At 37.5% G+C, this 15231-nt stretch overlaps 1 pseudogene; it reads right to left on the reverse strand.

Annotated features, from left to right (window-relative positions):
- Window positions 1–549: 549 nt before the first annotated feature.
- LOC106967206 (importin subunit alpha-1-like) lies at window positions 550–3004 on the reverse strand (annotated as a pseudogene).
- Window positions 3005–15231: the final 12227 nt, after the last annotated feature.

The following is a 15231-nucleotide window of genomic DNA, read 5'->3' on the forward strand; positions in this document are numbered from 1 at the left end:
ACCTCCTCCATCCTTTTCCCTCTCCTCCTTCCCTTCCTTCTTCTTTTCCTCCTCCTCCTCCTCTTCCTCCTCCTTCTGCTTCCTCTTCCTCTTCTCTTCTTCTTCTTCTTCTTCTTCTTCTTCTTCTTCTTCTCTCTGCTTCTCCTCCTCTTCCTCCTCCTTCCTCTTCCTCTCCTTCTCCTCCTCCTCCTTCCTCTTTCTCTTCCTCTCCTTCTCCTCCTCTTCCTCCTCTCCTTTTTCTTCTTCTTCCTCCCCTCCCCCTATCCTTCTCCTCCTCTTTCTCCTTCTCATTCATTTGGTAAAGAAAAGGATGGAATTAAATCTCTATTTACAGGACACTGCAAGATATGAGATTCCATATAGAAATAAGATACCTATTGAGAAGAGAAGCTTCATACAGTATATACAGTTTGGAACTGTTCAAGTATAGTTTCTTTGTAGAAAGTGCTGCAATAACAAAATGTATTTAAAAAGAGTTCTTAGTAGAGAAACAGTAAGACAAACATACCATAGTACACAACAAACAATTCTATGCCTCAGTAGTACAATCTAAAAGTTGCAGGTCCCAGGAGTGCCATCTTGAACTTGGAACATATAGCCTTCAGAAGTAGGGTCTGGCACAACATTCTGACTTTCCTCTTCCTCTACAGAGAACTATTTGTCAATCAAGTTTCATGAAACTTGGTACACAGATTCATTTTCTTGATTTTGTACAGCTTCACTTTTGTCCAAACCTCCACATTTTTCAATCATTATACTAAGTTTCTCAGTTTCACCTAGTTTCCCAGAAACCTGAAGTGTGGGGGATAAGCTTAGGAATCCCCCAGGCTTACACCAATGGGTTAGCAAGGCATAAAGAAATACAAAGTCATAAAATGCTCACACCCGAGTTTGGTTAAACCAGATTGTCACCCCAAGAATAGGAATGTGCAAAGGCACCCTGAGAATAAGGAAGTGCAAAGGTGCCAGGAATAGGGAGGTGCAAAGGCACCCCAACATAGAGAGGAGATGCAGAGCCCCCAGAATAGAGAGGGAGAAGCAAAGTCCTAAAATAGGAACAGGTGGAAAGGTGACCAATACATAAGTATATGAAATAAACAAGATTAGATATTCAAGGTGGAAGCACCCCAAATTTAGTACTATAGCCGAAAACCTGCTTTCACAGGAGAATAGGGCCAGATTAGGTAAACTGGTGAATTGGACTATGGACCGCTGTGCTGCAGGGAAAGCAGCCCAGGGAAGAGATGGTTAACAAAAGAAAAGGTGCCTTATTAACCCTGAGGTTATTCCCCCTACCTGTCTCATCCCCTAGGCTAAGATAATCAGAGGTGCGGCCTCATGTCCACTGTAAACAACCTTCCTCCCAACTGTCCGGTGCCCGGATTTTGTGTTATATTGACCCAAACCCCTACCACAAATATCCTCAAGACCCCCTTTACCTCACATTCACAAGTTAATGTTCACAGACTCATTGTCCCTTTGTGCATATCCATCGCCATGTTTATAAGCCTTCTGATCCTGATAAAAATGGGGTAAGGACACTTATTTGGGGCTCTTGTCTTTTCCTGGACATTAGCCATCTTTTGCTTTCGATCCTGCATCCTGCTCTTTTGCTAGACAAGAAAGAACTTTAGACGCAGAGTCTGTGGCACTGAAGTATGTTTGAAATTGCATCCAGAAAAACAGAACACTTTTGGTATTTGTTATAGTTAAAAGGTTCATCAATGGTTATGTTATGTCACCATGAATGAGGTTTACAATCTGTTCAATGCTTCTGCCACTTGTATAGTTAGTCAAAGCCCATACAGGTCCTTTTGTGTCTTAAAATATGCCTTAGAGAGAACACCAATGAAGAATGGGGCTAATCCATGATTCACAACCTGCTCTATCTGGTCCTGACAACCACCTGTGATGTTTGATATTGTCCACATAACTTCCTTCTGAATATTAGTTTTGGGACTCATTTATAAACTTGGAAAGACAACAAGTTCTCCTGCATCTATTACATCCTGAGTCTGTTCATGTGTCCCTGTGACGATATTTCCTGTGGTTCTTAGTGCAAGAGTCACAGTGGGCAATGCAGTAGCTCCTAGAAACTTCACAGTTGTGGCACAACTCCTGTTTGCACAACCATTTCAATCCATTCATTTGGATCACCAGTAAGGTAGGAAATGGCCCAGCAGGTTATCTGCTAATAACTACTTCTGGGTCATCATGTCGCAGAAGACAAACTAAGATAGGGAGAATCTGCTCAATACCATCTAACAGGGGTGCAGGATTTTTGTTGTGACAAATGTTTGGAAGTGTCCAAAGAGCTAAGTAACCACATGCTGAAGATAACATATTAGGAGCTGCAGGGAAAGCCAACAGCCATCCTTGGTAACCAAGTCTTAGAAAACAGAACCATCACCTGTGAGGTTTCCTGGAGCCCAAACAGCTTGTTCACTGATGTGGGCATGAGGAGTTGCCCACAGAGAAATGAATGATGGGATAGCACCTCCATCTACCACAGCCTTGGTCTTTTCTGATGTCCTGGAAGCAATGTTAGTGAGGGCCCAGGCAGATTCAAACTGAATGGGCCTACAGTCAATTCTGGGCAAAAAAGACACAAATTTTGGAATCAAACCAGCTCGGATTATGTTGTCTGTGGGGGCTATTTTTCCCTAGAAAGCAGGTTCCAGCTTGAGTAGCCTAGGACTAGATTTCCAAATGGTTGCTATTTATGCTTTTGACAATGTCATCAGTGTCATCAACAGACCAATTTACAGTACCCTGGTTGTTGTGGTTTTCCTGCAGTGAAGTAGCGTCATCAGGAAACGAGCTTACATCTCTCCTTTACAGTATCTCGTCATCCTTCTTGCCTCGCCTCAGCCCCACATTAACTTCTCCTCCGCACTGCCTCATATCTGGACTGTCTTTCCCCTTGTTCTTGAATCTGTTAAGGCTGGTGGCTAGTGAATTAGCATTCTCACTGGTGGACATGGTTATGAGACAAAGGGAGAAAGATGTATGGCATGGTGGGCTCAGGCTTCCATGGTAGATGGGGTGGGATGGGCAGGCTGCAGGCCAGTTGCCCTCAAAACATCCACCCCAGCTCACTCAAAGACCGTGTTGATCAAGGTTTCTTAACAAAATTTAGGGAACATAGTAATACTCATTACTGACATATAATCAGGATATATACGTATATACTTACATATCTATATAGATATAGATATAGCTATATATATATAGATAGATATAGATATATATACAATCAGGCTATCTATATAACATATATTATTTATTTTTAAATGTTTTTTAAAATTTTATTTTAAGAGGGAGAGAGAGTGCAAGCAGGGGAGGGGCAGAGAGAGAGGGAGAGAGAGAGAATCCCAAGCAGGCTCCAGGCTGTCAGAGAAGAGCCCAGTGCAAGCCTCAATCACACCAACCATGAAATCATGACCTGAGCCAAAACCAAATGTCTGACGCTTAAACCACTGGGCCTCCCAGGCACCCCATATACATTTATTTTTAATGAAGTGAGATATGTGTCTGTGGACGTCTTACAAACTGCAGTACATTCAACCTCAATGTGCTTTGTGAAATACTAGGTGAAGGTCAGATAGGTTGGGAAAACAATACATACTTTTTTCCCGTTTTAGAGATTTATAATTGATATCTGTAAATTCAAATAACCAAGAAGTGCCTATCAAAACACTTGCTCAACTTTGTTTAACCAGTTTCCAAAACTGGTTACATTTTTTACATTCTTACTTTTTATGTCTGTCAATATACAGAAGTAGGTTTCTTTACAACAAACTGGATTAGATTACCCTCAGAAATCTATAGGACAGTGGTGATCTTTTAAAAAAATATTAAAATGTCACTGAAAATGAGGGAGGGAGATTCCTGTAGTTTAGGTTGATTTGAGAGAACTTATAGATGTAGGCCTTGAAGTATACTAATTATTTAATAGTGAAATTATTTATTGAGTAGCTACAAATATTTATTGAATATATACAAGGTGGGGGAAGGCATCAGGCTTTGTGTGGTTACTATATTAATCTCATTGAATTTAGGAACTAGAAGGTGAGATAAGACATACCCGTAATGCAAAGTGGCACCATAAAAAATTAAAATACAGTGGTAACTAAGTTGGTGGAATTTTAGGAGCAAAGTTGCATGTGCAAACACAAAGTATCTATTTAGACATTAAATTGTCCTGAGATGGGGCTCCTGGGTGGCTCAGTCAGTTGAGCGACTGACTTCGGCTCAGGTCATGATCTCACGGTTTGTGAGTTCGAGCCCCGCTTCGGGCTCTGTGCTGACAGCTCAGAGCCTGGAGCCTGCTTTGTATTCTGTGTCTCCCTCTCTGTCTGCCCCTCCCCCACTCATACTCTGTCTCTCTCTGTCTCAGAAATAAATAAAAATTAAAAAAAATAAATTGTCCTGAGAACTTCTACTTTATTTCTTTAAATTAAATTTATTAGTTTATTAAACTATGCCTGAGACAGTACGCTCTGGTAATTGGCTATACTGTACAAGCATGCCCTATATTTGAAGTATGTCCTTGTCCTTAGTATCAGGCTTATAAAACACCCAAGGAAATATCTATAGGGGACAAAATTCATGCATTTCTTATTAGTTATCGTTATTATTTAGATAATAGAATACTGGACCATGTTTCCACATTTATTCTGAGATCTCTACTTTTTTCAGATATAAATATCTTCTTTACTCACTAAAAGTATGTAAGATAAAAATGTAGTATAAGATAGTATTTATCATGTACTTAGAAAATTAACCTAAAACAACCTTTTTGGAACACATTTTTTAAATGTTGCAAAAGTTACTTGAGTCTACATTCCACACTCAAGTCACTCCTGAAAACTCTCTGTATCTATTTTTACCCTTAGTATCTAATCTCCAGTCTACTTCCCAATAGACAATATGGATGGAGGAACTTGTTAAATTTTCAAACATGGGTACAGATTATCATCATCATAATGTCTTATTATACACTTTTACAGAAAGCTTTTAGATAGTATGATTTTTTCTCATCTTGGACCCAGCAAATCTCTTCTCTCCCTTTAAAAGTCAGGACACTGAGGATGGTAATCTTTTATATAAAGTATCAACCAGGCTGGTACGTATAGTTCTGATTCTGTTCTTCTGAACTTAATAAAACTCTTGCTCTGAAGGTGTTCTAGCCCAGTTGCTACGGCCAAGTACTATAGGCCAGGTGGCTTATGAACAACAGAAATATAGTTCTTACGGTCCTCAAGACTGGAAGTCTGTGATCAGGCTGCTGGCATGGTTGTGTTCTGGTGAAGTCCCACCTCCTTGCAGAAGGATATTTCCTCATTGTGTCTTCACATAGCAGAGAGAGAGTAAGAGAGCTCTCTGGGGTCTCTAATAGGGGCACTGATCCCATTCATGAAGTCTACACCCTCATGACTTACTAACCTTCCAAAGGACCTACCTCCTACTGACATCACATAGGGGTTAAGATTTCAACATCGGAATTATGGGGGACGATGATGGAAGGCTATTGAGTGAATGAGTACTGGAGCTATGGAGTCAGAATATCTGGGTTCTAATCACAGTTACTATGTGTGATCTAGAATAACGGTTGCACCTGATTAAATTTCTGGTCATCCATCCTCGGTCTCCAAAATATGCCCCCCTTACGTATTGGGCAAACTTAAAAGTTAAATATTATAATAACACAACACTTGAATTTTAAAGTACAATGGTGACACTAATCTGTGTCTTCTACATGATTGTGGTATTGCTTTCACATTATTTTTGATAGGGAAAGAGAACGATCCAAGGACTTCTACTTGGATATTTGTATTGCAATAGGTAGATTATCAATGAGGTAATGCTAGCTGCTACAGTACACAAATTACAAATCTTACAGCTTTACACAGTAAATGTTTATTTTCACACATGCTACAGTGCAGGGTGGGTGTTAGTAGTCAGATGGCTTCCCCTTAAGAGACCTTAGAATCTGGACATTTTCCTCCCTATGACTCGACTCTCTTTTATTTTTTAAATAAAGTTTATTTATTTGTTTTGAGAGAGAGAAAGAGAGAGAGAGAGAGAATGATCAGGGGAGGGGCAGAGAGAGAATCCCAAGAAGGCTTTAAGCTGTCAGCACAGAGTCTGGTGTGGGGTTTGAACTCCCAAACTCTGAGATCATGACATGAGCTGAAATCAAGAGTGGGCATTCAACTGACTGAGACACCCAGGTAGCCCTTGACTTTTTTTTTTTTTTTTTAGATTCTCTTTTGACTCAGCTTGGATTTTGAGAAATAAAAAAAAAAAAAAAGAGGATTATACCAGAGGGTTTTATGGCTCAGGACTTGAAATAAAATACTCACATTTTCTTGGCCAGAACTCAGTTACATGGCCAAAATTGCCTGCAAGAGAAATATAGTCCAGCCATGTACTCAGGAATTAAAAGGGAACTCAAACTAGAACAAAAAAGTAGGAAATAAACTGGGGTTCCAGTAGGGCTATCAAAGAAATTCAGAAGCCAATGTCCATTTTTCAGCTGATTCAAGTTAGTTTCAACTGGCGAGAGTGTGTTAGCACTGAACCGTATTCAACAGTCTCTGATGTATGTGCGTGTGGGTCTTTCCATTTCCTGAGTGTGAAGGAATCTTGTTAATAGTTGCACATCACTTTAGGACATATAGAGCAGAGATTCAGCATGTGCCCACATTTTGAGTATGTCATTGATATTCCAAGATTCTTCCTGAAACGATTTGTTATTTTAGGGGCCTAAGTTTATTAACAGTTTCAGATCAAAGACTTTGATGAAGGTCTGTTGTGGTTCCTGCTGCCCAGATCTGGGTGTATGAAAAGTTACTTATCTGTTTCATTCCTAGGGATCCCATGGTTGATCCACCATGGCCAGAGATCCCTGTGGATCAGATGATTCTCTTTTCCATGCTGTCCCTACTCTTATTACAGTAATAATGCCCATTATATCTCTGGCAATTAAGTGCTTGTCCTTGGTCTCTGACACTTTTGGATCTGCTCATTCCCAATGAAGTCAGGAAACTGTTTCCAAATAAGCATTTCCTTCTAATACTCCTGGCCCACAAGGTCTCCCATGTAAATGCTTTTGAAAGGTGTTCTTTGGCAGGGTGTGGATGACTGGGGTACACTATAGGGGTGTTTGAGGTGCTGGACTATTCTGTTTCTTCTCCTGGGGGGTGATCATAAATGTGTTCTGTTTGTGTTCACTAGCACTCATTGCCTCCACAGTCTCTGATGCCTTTAAAAGCATGCATTTTGAAATCTGTTGAGCATTTTGTTTAGCTGTTCGATGGAGCATATTTTGGTGCAAGGTGACTACAACTACAATTGTCCACTAAAAACATAAACTTTGCTCTTAGCTCTATAGAAAGTAATGATCCAAAATAATTTATCTTTGTACCTGAAAAAAAAATGGTTTCTTTTACCAAGTAGCAATAGTTTAAACTCCTAAGAGGCCCTTCTGGTGAACTCTCCATTACCCTCATCACTCTCTAAAGCCTTACCTTGTTTTATTATTATTTTTTTCAATAGCACTTTCACTGTCTTACAAAATTTATGTTTAGGTTTTTCTCTATTTTCCTCTAGATTATAAGCTGCAGTAGAAGAGACAAATATTTTATTTTGCTGAGTGCCTTATTCCCAGCATCTAGACCAGTCCCTGGTTTATGGCAGGCACTCAATAAATATGAAATGAATGAAGCAATGTTGTTAGTTGTGTGTATGTAAAGTAAAATTTCCTATCACTCACAGGAAAGAATAATAATCTATTTGCTAGGCTTCTACATTTTAATTTCAATTTAACATTTTAAATTAATTATTATTAGTAAATTAAATGTTTATGTTTGCTTGAATTTCACATATCATATATTCCCTGTACTGACATTGGTTAAATCAAAACAATACTAATAACATATCCTAATTGTAAATCATTAGCCAGCATGTTGTCACAATGGTATGATTTGGGGTCTTCACATGTTGCAGGGTAACTTCTCCCTCTTCTGAAAAGCTGTATTTTTTTCCTCACGAACTACTGATTTATTTGCCATGTATCAAATACAGTCTGAAGTGTGCTTTGATTGTCTTGTAGAGTCAGGTCTCTTAAAACATTGTTTTAAAAACACAAATTTGTTCTAATGTGATTGATGTATTAGGGAATAATCAGAGTTTAACACGAATGTTGTATTTTCTTTTGTATGATTTCTTAGATGAATTCAGAAAACCACACCCGGTTGAACCAAGCTGGATAGGAATACACAAAGTATAGGCACACACGCGCACACACACACACACACACAGACACACACACTCGCTCCTGAAACACCCACACTGGATACCTCAGGTCACCATGTGTGTCATCTGCTGTTACAACTTCCCAGGCGATTGCAGATAACCTTCAGTCCACCATTTCACACCAACTCACAAGCTGACACCCATTCAATGCCCACTTCCACAAGCAAATTTCAGGTTTTTTGGGTCAAATGCCATATTCACTGTAATATACATATATATGTATATGCGTATGTAACATACAAGATATATATATATATATATATATACATACACATATATGTTAAGTATATATTCTTGTAACCTTAATATATACAATATAATAAGTATATATTATATTATATATTAATATTAAGTGTATATATGCTACTTAAAATGTATAAATGATAATAGTTTTCTATTAGGTTCTTACCTTTTTTTTAATGTGTTACTGACACTTTACATTTTGCATGTTGTCCTTTCACCTTATTTTCTCTCATAAATCCTCTGGGGTTTATTGTGCAAATTTTGCACAGAGTGATGCTTTTTCTGAAATGTGTGTGTCACATTAAAATAAAATCGACTGTATTATAATTGCTCTATCATCTGTGTTGTCCGAGTCCTTTAGCAACCCTGGTTGGGTTCCCCAAAAGTAGACACCGAGGTGTAGCTGGGCTGCAACATGTTTCTGGGGATCGACCTCTAGGAAAGGAAGTACGGAGTAGCAGTAATGGGCTAAGGAGGCAGACACACTGTGGTGTAGGCTTTATATAAATATATATATATATATATATATAGATATATACATACATACACATATATATGTATATATACATACACATTTATATGTATATATACATATATGTATATATATTCATGTATATACACACATATATGTATATAAAATACATATAATAAAATATAATACATTAATATATAATGTAATGACATATAAATATATATATATAATATATTTAATGTTTTATTTATTTTGGAGAGAGAGAGAGAGAGACAGAGCGCAAGTGAGGGAGGGGCAGAGAGAGAGTGAGACACAGAATCTGAAGCAAGCTCCAGGCTCTGAGCCACCAGCACAGAGCCTGATGCAGGACTTGAATTCCCGGACCATGAAATCATGACCTGAGCCACAGTTGGACGCTCAACCGACTGAGGAGCCACCCAGGCAGTCCTGTGGGATAGGCTTAACAAAGCCACAGGAAATAATTTTTAAAGGAATAGTGCTTGTCAGAGAGTATGTCCTCTGTTGAACAGAAATGGCCAAGCCTTTGTGCTCCTCTTGCTTTACTCAGTTACCAGATATGGATGTGGTTGGAAGGCTGAGGCTCAGGTAGGGGGCGCTCTCTGCAGCTGAGCCATATCCTAAAGAAGCTGATACCTGTGAATTGTCTGCAAACCAAAGACCCTAGAGTTGAGCACTAAAACCTTTCTTAAAAAGGAATGCCGCTGGAATTTATCATGATATGGGTATTTCTGGGGTAATCTCATGCTATATTTTACATCGTTTAGAAAAACTCTTAATTTTGAAATAATGTTTGCACAAATAGTACAGATAAGTCCTAAGTACCCTTTATTCACCTTCCTCTCATGTTAATAGCTTACGTAACTCCAGTACAATGATCTCAACCAGGAAATTAATACAGATGCAATACTATTAACTAAATACAGGCCTTTTTCAAATTTTATCAGTTCCATTAATTTTCTTTTTCTGGACAGAATCCAATTTGGAATCGCACATTATATTTACTTGTAATGAATTATGCTTTAATTTTTACATATGTATCCTTCTGTGTGAAACCTTTAAAGGCAGATACTCCATACAAAATATCCGAAATACTTAGAAAAGTGTTTCGTAATATAATTATTAAATGAATAATTGTGGAATGAATAGACTCTGCAAATTTTTCAAAAACAGATCTTCGTTTAATTTTAATTTCTGGCATTATGACCACACTTGGCCTTCAGTTTGTTTGTTTAGTAATTTCTTTAGCAATGAATGAAATTGAACTTTACATATTGGGTACCTCTCATGGCATAAATGATATAAATTAAACGGAAAAGGGAGCCAGTTCTTTTCTTATCACTTTTAAAAAATATGTTGCATGTGATTTGAAGAAATAATATGAATACAAGAGAAGAGAGAAGAAAGCATCAAAAATATTTAGGGAGATGGTATTGAATCTCATTTTGAAATGCGTGATGGGCATGGGTTAATTAGAGTCAAGAGAAGGAGGGGAGTTTTGCAGAGGATGGTGATGTATAAAGCCACAGAAATATAAGCCTGGAACCTGGACACAAAAGAAGATAAAACAGAAAGCAGGGTGTTTTGTTTGTTTGTTTTTGTTTTTTGTTTTTGTTGTTGTTGTTCCGAAATCAAAAGGCAGAGAAAATTTACGAAAACCCTTATCCATTTTCTGAGTGCTAAATAGATAGAACTTTTGAATGATGAATTTCTTTTTTGATCTTGTGTGGATTTCGCATGACAGAAGCTTGCGGCCTGTTTGCATTCATTCATTCACACTTTGAATGGCTAAGAAGTCCATAATCCTATAAATTAATTACTCACTGGGGTAAAAGGAAATGGATTTGGATGTAATAATTCAGAGTGAAATACAGATTTTCTTCTTAATCATGTGGCTATTATAGGAAAATATACAAGCAATCTTTAAAATCTTTAGGATAAAGCACAATTTGCTTGGCTAATTAGCTTGGTCTGTTAATTTGCTTGGTTTATGAGAAATGTATTAATTGCATCTTCATTTGTTGATTTGTAGTATCAGTTATTCATTGATAGGATATACTCATGACGCCATCATTTTTGAGGGAGCACAATTATCAATTAGTCTCTTTATTTTACCAAGTACATCACAATATTTTTATTTTTACATTGGATTGCACAATTTCTTACATGGTGGATGGCTAAGTACATACTTCTCTGATAACTCTCAAAATTTTGGATTCTGTTTCTAAATGTCTGGAAAGCCCTGTTTCCTTCTGAAGTGTGAGGCTCTAAATGGAGTGAGATTTTAACTTAGGCTTGGTGTTATCTTGGGTGAAAGGGATTAGCACACAGTGCTACAGAGAGCCGCTGAGTACTCAGAGAAGCTACATTTCCTCTCCTGAGACTTTAATTCTCTTTCAAACAATCAGCTGAAAAAGCAACTGCCAGAGACTAACCAGCATATAGTCAGTGTTTTTTTTTTTTCTTTTTTTTGCCTTAGATTTTGAAATCCAAAAGCACAGCTTGTAAAAAAAAAAAAAAAAAGCCAGATAATGCTAGGATGTCTGTCACATTTAAAAATTAGATCAGAAGTTCTTCATCTTTTAATAATGGAACTAGTTTTGGTACTAGAAAGCCCTCTGAAAAGGCTGTTTTTTTAATGGTAACATTTATGAAAAGAGTTTAGATGCATATGAGGTTGTGTTACAATTGTCTTTGCTTGCATTAAAATATTTTCAAATGTGCCTGAGTTTGGAAGAAATGTTCTTCGTCACAGGTATCGGTTGTATGGCATCTTAATGTAACCATCCATAGTTGGTCTGAGGATGTCTTCCAACATATAAATGAACCTCCTCATCATGTCTTCCAAAACGTGTTCCTCCCTTCCTGTCTTCTTCGTTTTTACCAATGGCATCATGGTCTGCAGTTGTTCAGATCAAACCACGGTGCCGGTTATCTCCATGTGGGGCCACACTAGATAACTTGCATCTCACACTTGTGCCTGACAGTGCAGTGATCACTCTGCACTGTAATGCTCTGTTGAAGAGTCTCTTTCCTGCAGAAGATTGTGTGTCTCTCTCCTCATGCTAGATATTAGATCACTGTTTGGCACGAAATGGGCAAGAAGCATCCAAAGGACAAGTGCAGGGTGAAAGAAATGAGTGATGTGTTTCTGTCTCTTGTATCTAATTATCTTCCAAGGTCTATTGATTTTAGTTTTGAAATACTTCTCTTACCCATCACAACCCCTTCATGTCTAGGCCATAAAGCTCACGGTCTTCTTCAGCAATTACTTGGACATTTGCATGAGACTGATGTTACTTTCATCTCTGTCCCTGATCCCTTCTCTATTACCTCTTTCATATTGTCCTCAATGCACTCTTCCTAAGAGATGTCTTTGAGGTTGTTATTCCTTTGCCCAGTACCCTCCCTGACCCTAACTCTATGCAGGACAAGGTATACAACTCTCCGGTATAGTTAGCATGTTATCCAAAGTCTGGTCTCAGAACAGCCACCCTTCTTTTCACCGTGTCCACTCATGCATATTATATTGCACCCTAAATCAGAACTTATTGTTAATTTCTTCCCCCTTGCTGTGTTTTTGATGTCTTGTTTACTGAAATATCTTCACCTTCGTCTCTACCTGTCCCGAGGCAATTTAGCCCAGGTATGTGTTACCTCTTGTATGATTAAGCATTTCTAAACAAATTGTCTCAAAGGAAAGCATTTTCTCCCCACTCTGTGATCTCATAAGACCTTGTCCATAATTCCTTTACTTCATTGCACCTTGTATTATCATTATTTGTATTTATGGATTGTTTCACTAGTAGAGCATAAGCAACTTAAGGCAGAAACCATGGCTTTTGGGGTACCTGGGTGGCTCAGTCGATTGAGCATCTGACTGGCTCGGGTCATGATCTTACAGTTTGTAAGTTCAAGCCCCACATGGGTCTCTCTGCTGTCAGTGTGCAGAGCCTGCTTTGGATCCTCTGTCCCCCTCTCTCTCTGCCCCTCCCCTGCTCTCTCCCTCTCTCTCTCTCTCAAAAATAAATAAACATTAAAAAAAAAAAAGAAACCATGGCTTGCTATTGTGTGACTCTTCCACAACTTTAAGCATGATTCTTAAGAAGGCAGACAGAAAATGTTTGCTGACAGGATCTGGAACATGTGCAAATTTCCATTATTACATTTTCTTAGTATCACAGGCTTCATGTAGTGAACTACATAAAATGAAATGTGTGTAAGATGGCGTATTATTTAAAATACCAAATTTTCAATTATTTCCACTGTAAAAGGAATTATAAATTTGCAAGTTAGGTAGAGTAAATGAAAAGTTAATAACATCGACCTAGTCAGAAAACAGGATCACATCATGGGGAAATGAATTTTGATTCTGCTTCAGGGAGACATGGAAGGAACATAGGCTCTGGAGAAATCTGGGTTAAAAAAAAAAAAAACTCTTATTTTTTAGCCATGTAAGCTTAAATCGTTTAACCTGGGTTTCCATTTCCTAATTTGCAAAGTGGAGATAATTAATAGCAGTTGCCCTGTTTACATTCCTGGGTATTTTTATGTTTAAATGAAATAGTGAATTTCATAATATTTTGCTCTAAATTTGAGTATACATGGAAGTTATAATTTAAATTTTTTTCGCTCTTTAGGCTATCAGATAAAAAGCTACCAATAAATTAAATATTAAGAACATGTATGTTTTTCTTGTAAATAAGAAATATGATATTATCCTTCCATATCTCATTCTTGATTTTACCATGTTTCCAGTTGTTAACATATAGAGAATTTCCCATTGTTTTAGTGTATAGCAGATACCCTTCGGATAATTGGTGTGACTGTTTAGTCAATTTATGTTATTGACATCCATTACTATTTAATCCAGTCATTGCAACACCTATAGGATCTATATGCTACTTCTCTATCAGTTAAGTGAGGGATCTAGGGAGATGGTTAGAGACGGTAATTGTTGGAGAAAAGAAATTGGTCTGAAATAGGTTTAACTCCCTGCTACAATACTATAAAATCCATAAAAACATGAACTTAATATGCTTCCTGTCCCTATTTTTTCATCATTATTTTTTTCACTGCTATGCCTGAAATAGAGAGGTTATCTATTTGTTGCATGCACGCAAGACATGAATGAATGAATGAATGAATGAATGAATGAATGAAATAACTGATTATCTGGTGATTGACTTATATAATAATGTTAAGCTAGAGATGCCAGCATATGTCTCAAGCTTAATTGAATATTTCCAAAATATTTAGGAGATAGGGCTCTATCTTATTTTTATGGCTAGGCCTATTGAACTATGGTACAATGGACAGGAAGACACCCTTTGAAAGTCAATCATGAAACTTGGAAGACTATCTTAACCAAGTTGCCTGTTCTGAAGTAGAGTTATAGAAATGCCAAGGAGATTAATATTGGCCAAGGCAGACTTGAGTATAGGGGTGCATTATCATCAGGTTTGTGTACACGAGCATTAGCTACAGCAGCTTCTATATCAAGCTTGCATCTGAGGGTATTGATGTGACTGGAGCCTTTTGAACATAACTTTATATCAGACATATGTTCAATTCTTTATTATTATTATTATTATCATTATGTTTTTACTTATATTGCCTTTCTCGCTATATCCGGGTCCTCCCTGTTTCCAGCCTTTTGTACTAAATTTTCATTTGATATGATACATTTGCTCAATTGCTGAACTGGTTACAGCACCCTTATCAAATCTTCTTCCACTAGTGCAGACATTTCTGCTGCTGTATTAATCATATATGATAGCTTGTGATCCATGTTAATAATGATGACATGATTAATACTGGCTTACTTTTCTGAGCACTACTTACGATTTATCAGACACTGCTCTAAATATTTTAACATACTGTTTTTAATCTTCATAACTATTCCATGAGTAGATAGTATTGCAATTTCAATTTAGCCAACAAAAAAACTAAGTCAGGGAGAGGTTAATTGGCTGCCAAAGTGCCCACAGCTAGAAAATCTTGAAGCCATGCATTGATCTTAGGTAGCCTAGTTTAGGGCTAATGAGTTTAATCACTGTTACAACTGGGTATTGCTTATAACACACACTTCATGGAATTTAAAAAGAGTGTAGATAACATACTCTTAATGATCATAAGATGAAGATCATAACTAAATCAAAAAGGAAAGTTTATTC

The sequence above is a fragment of the Acinonyx jubatus genome, chromosome D2 (assembly GCF_027475565.1).
Source record: "Acinonyx jubatus isolate Ajub_Pintada_27869175 chromosome D2, VMU_Ajub_asm_v1.0, whole genome shotgun sequence".
Taxonomy (NCBI): domain Eukaryota; kingdom Metazoa; phylum Chordata; class Mammalia; order Carnivora; family Felidae; genus Acinonyx; species Acinonyx jubatus.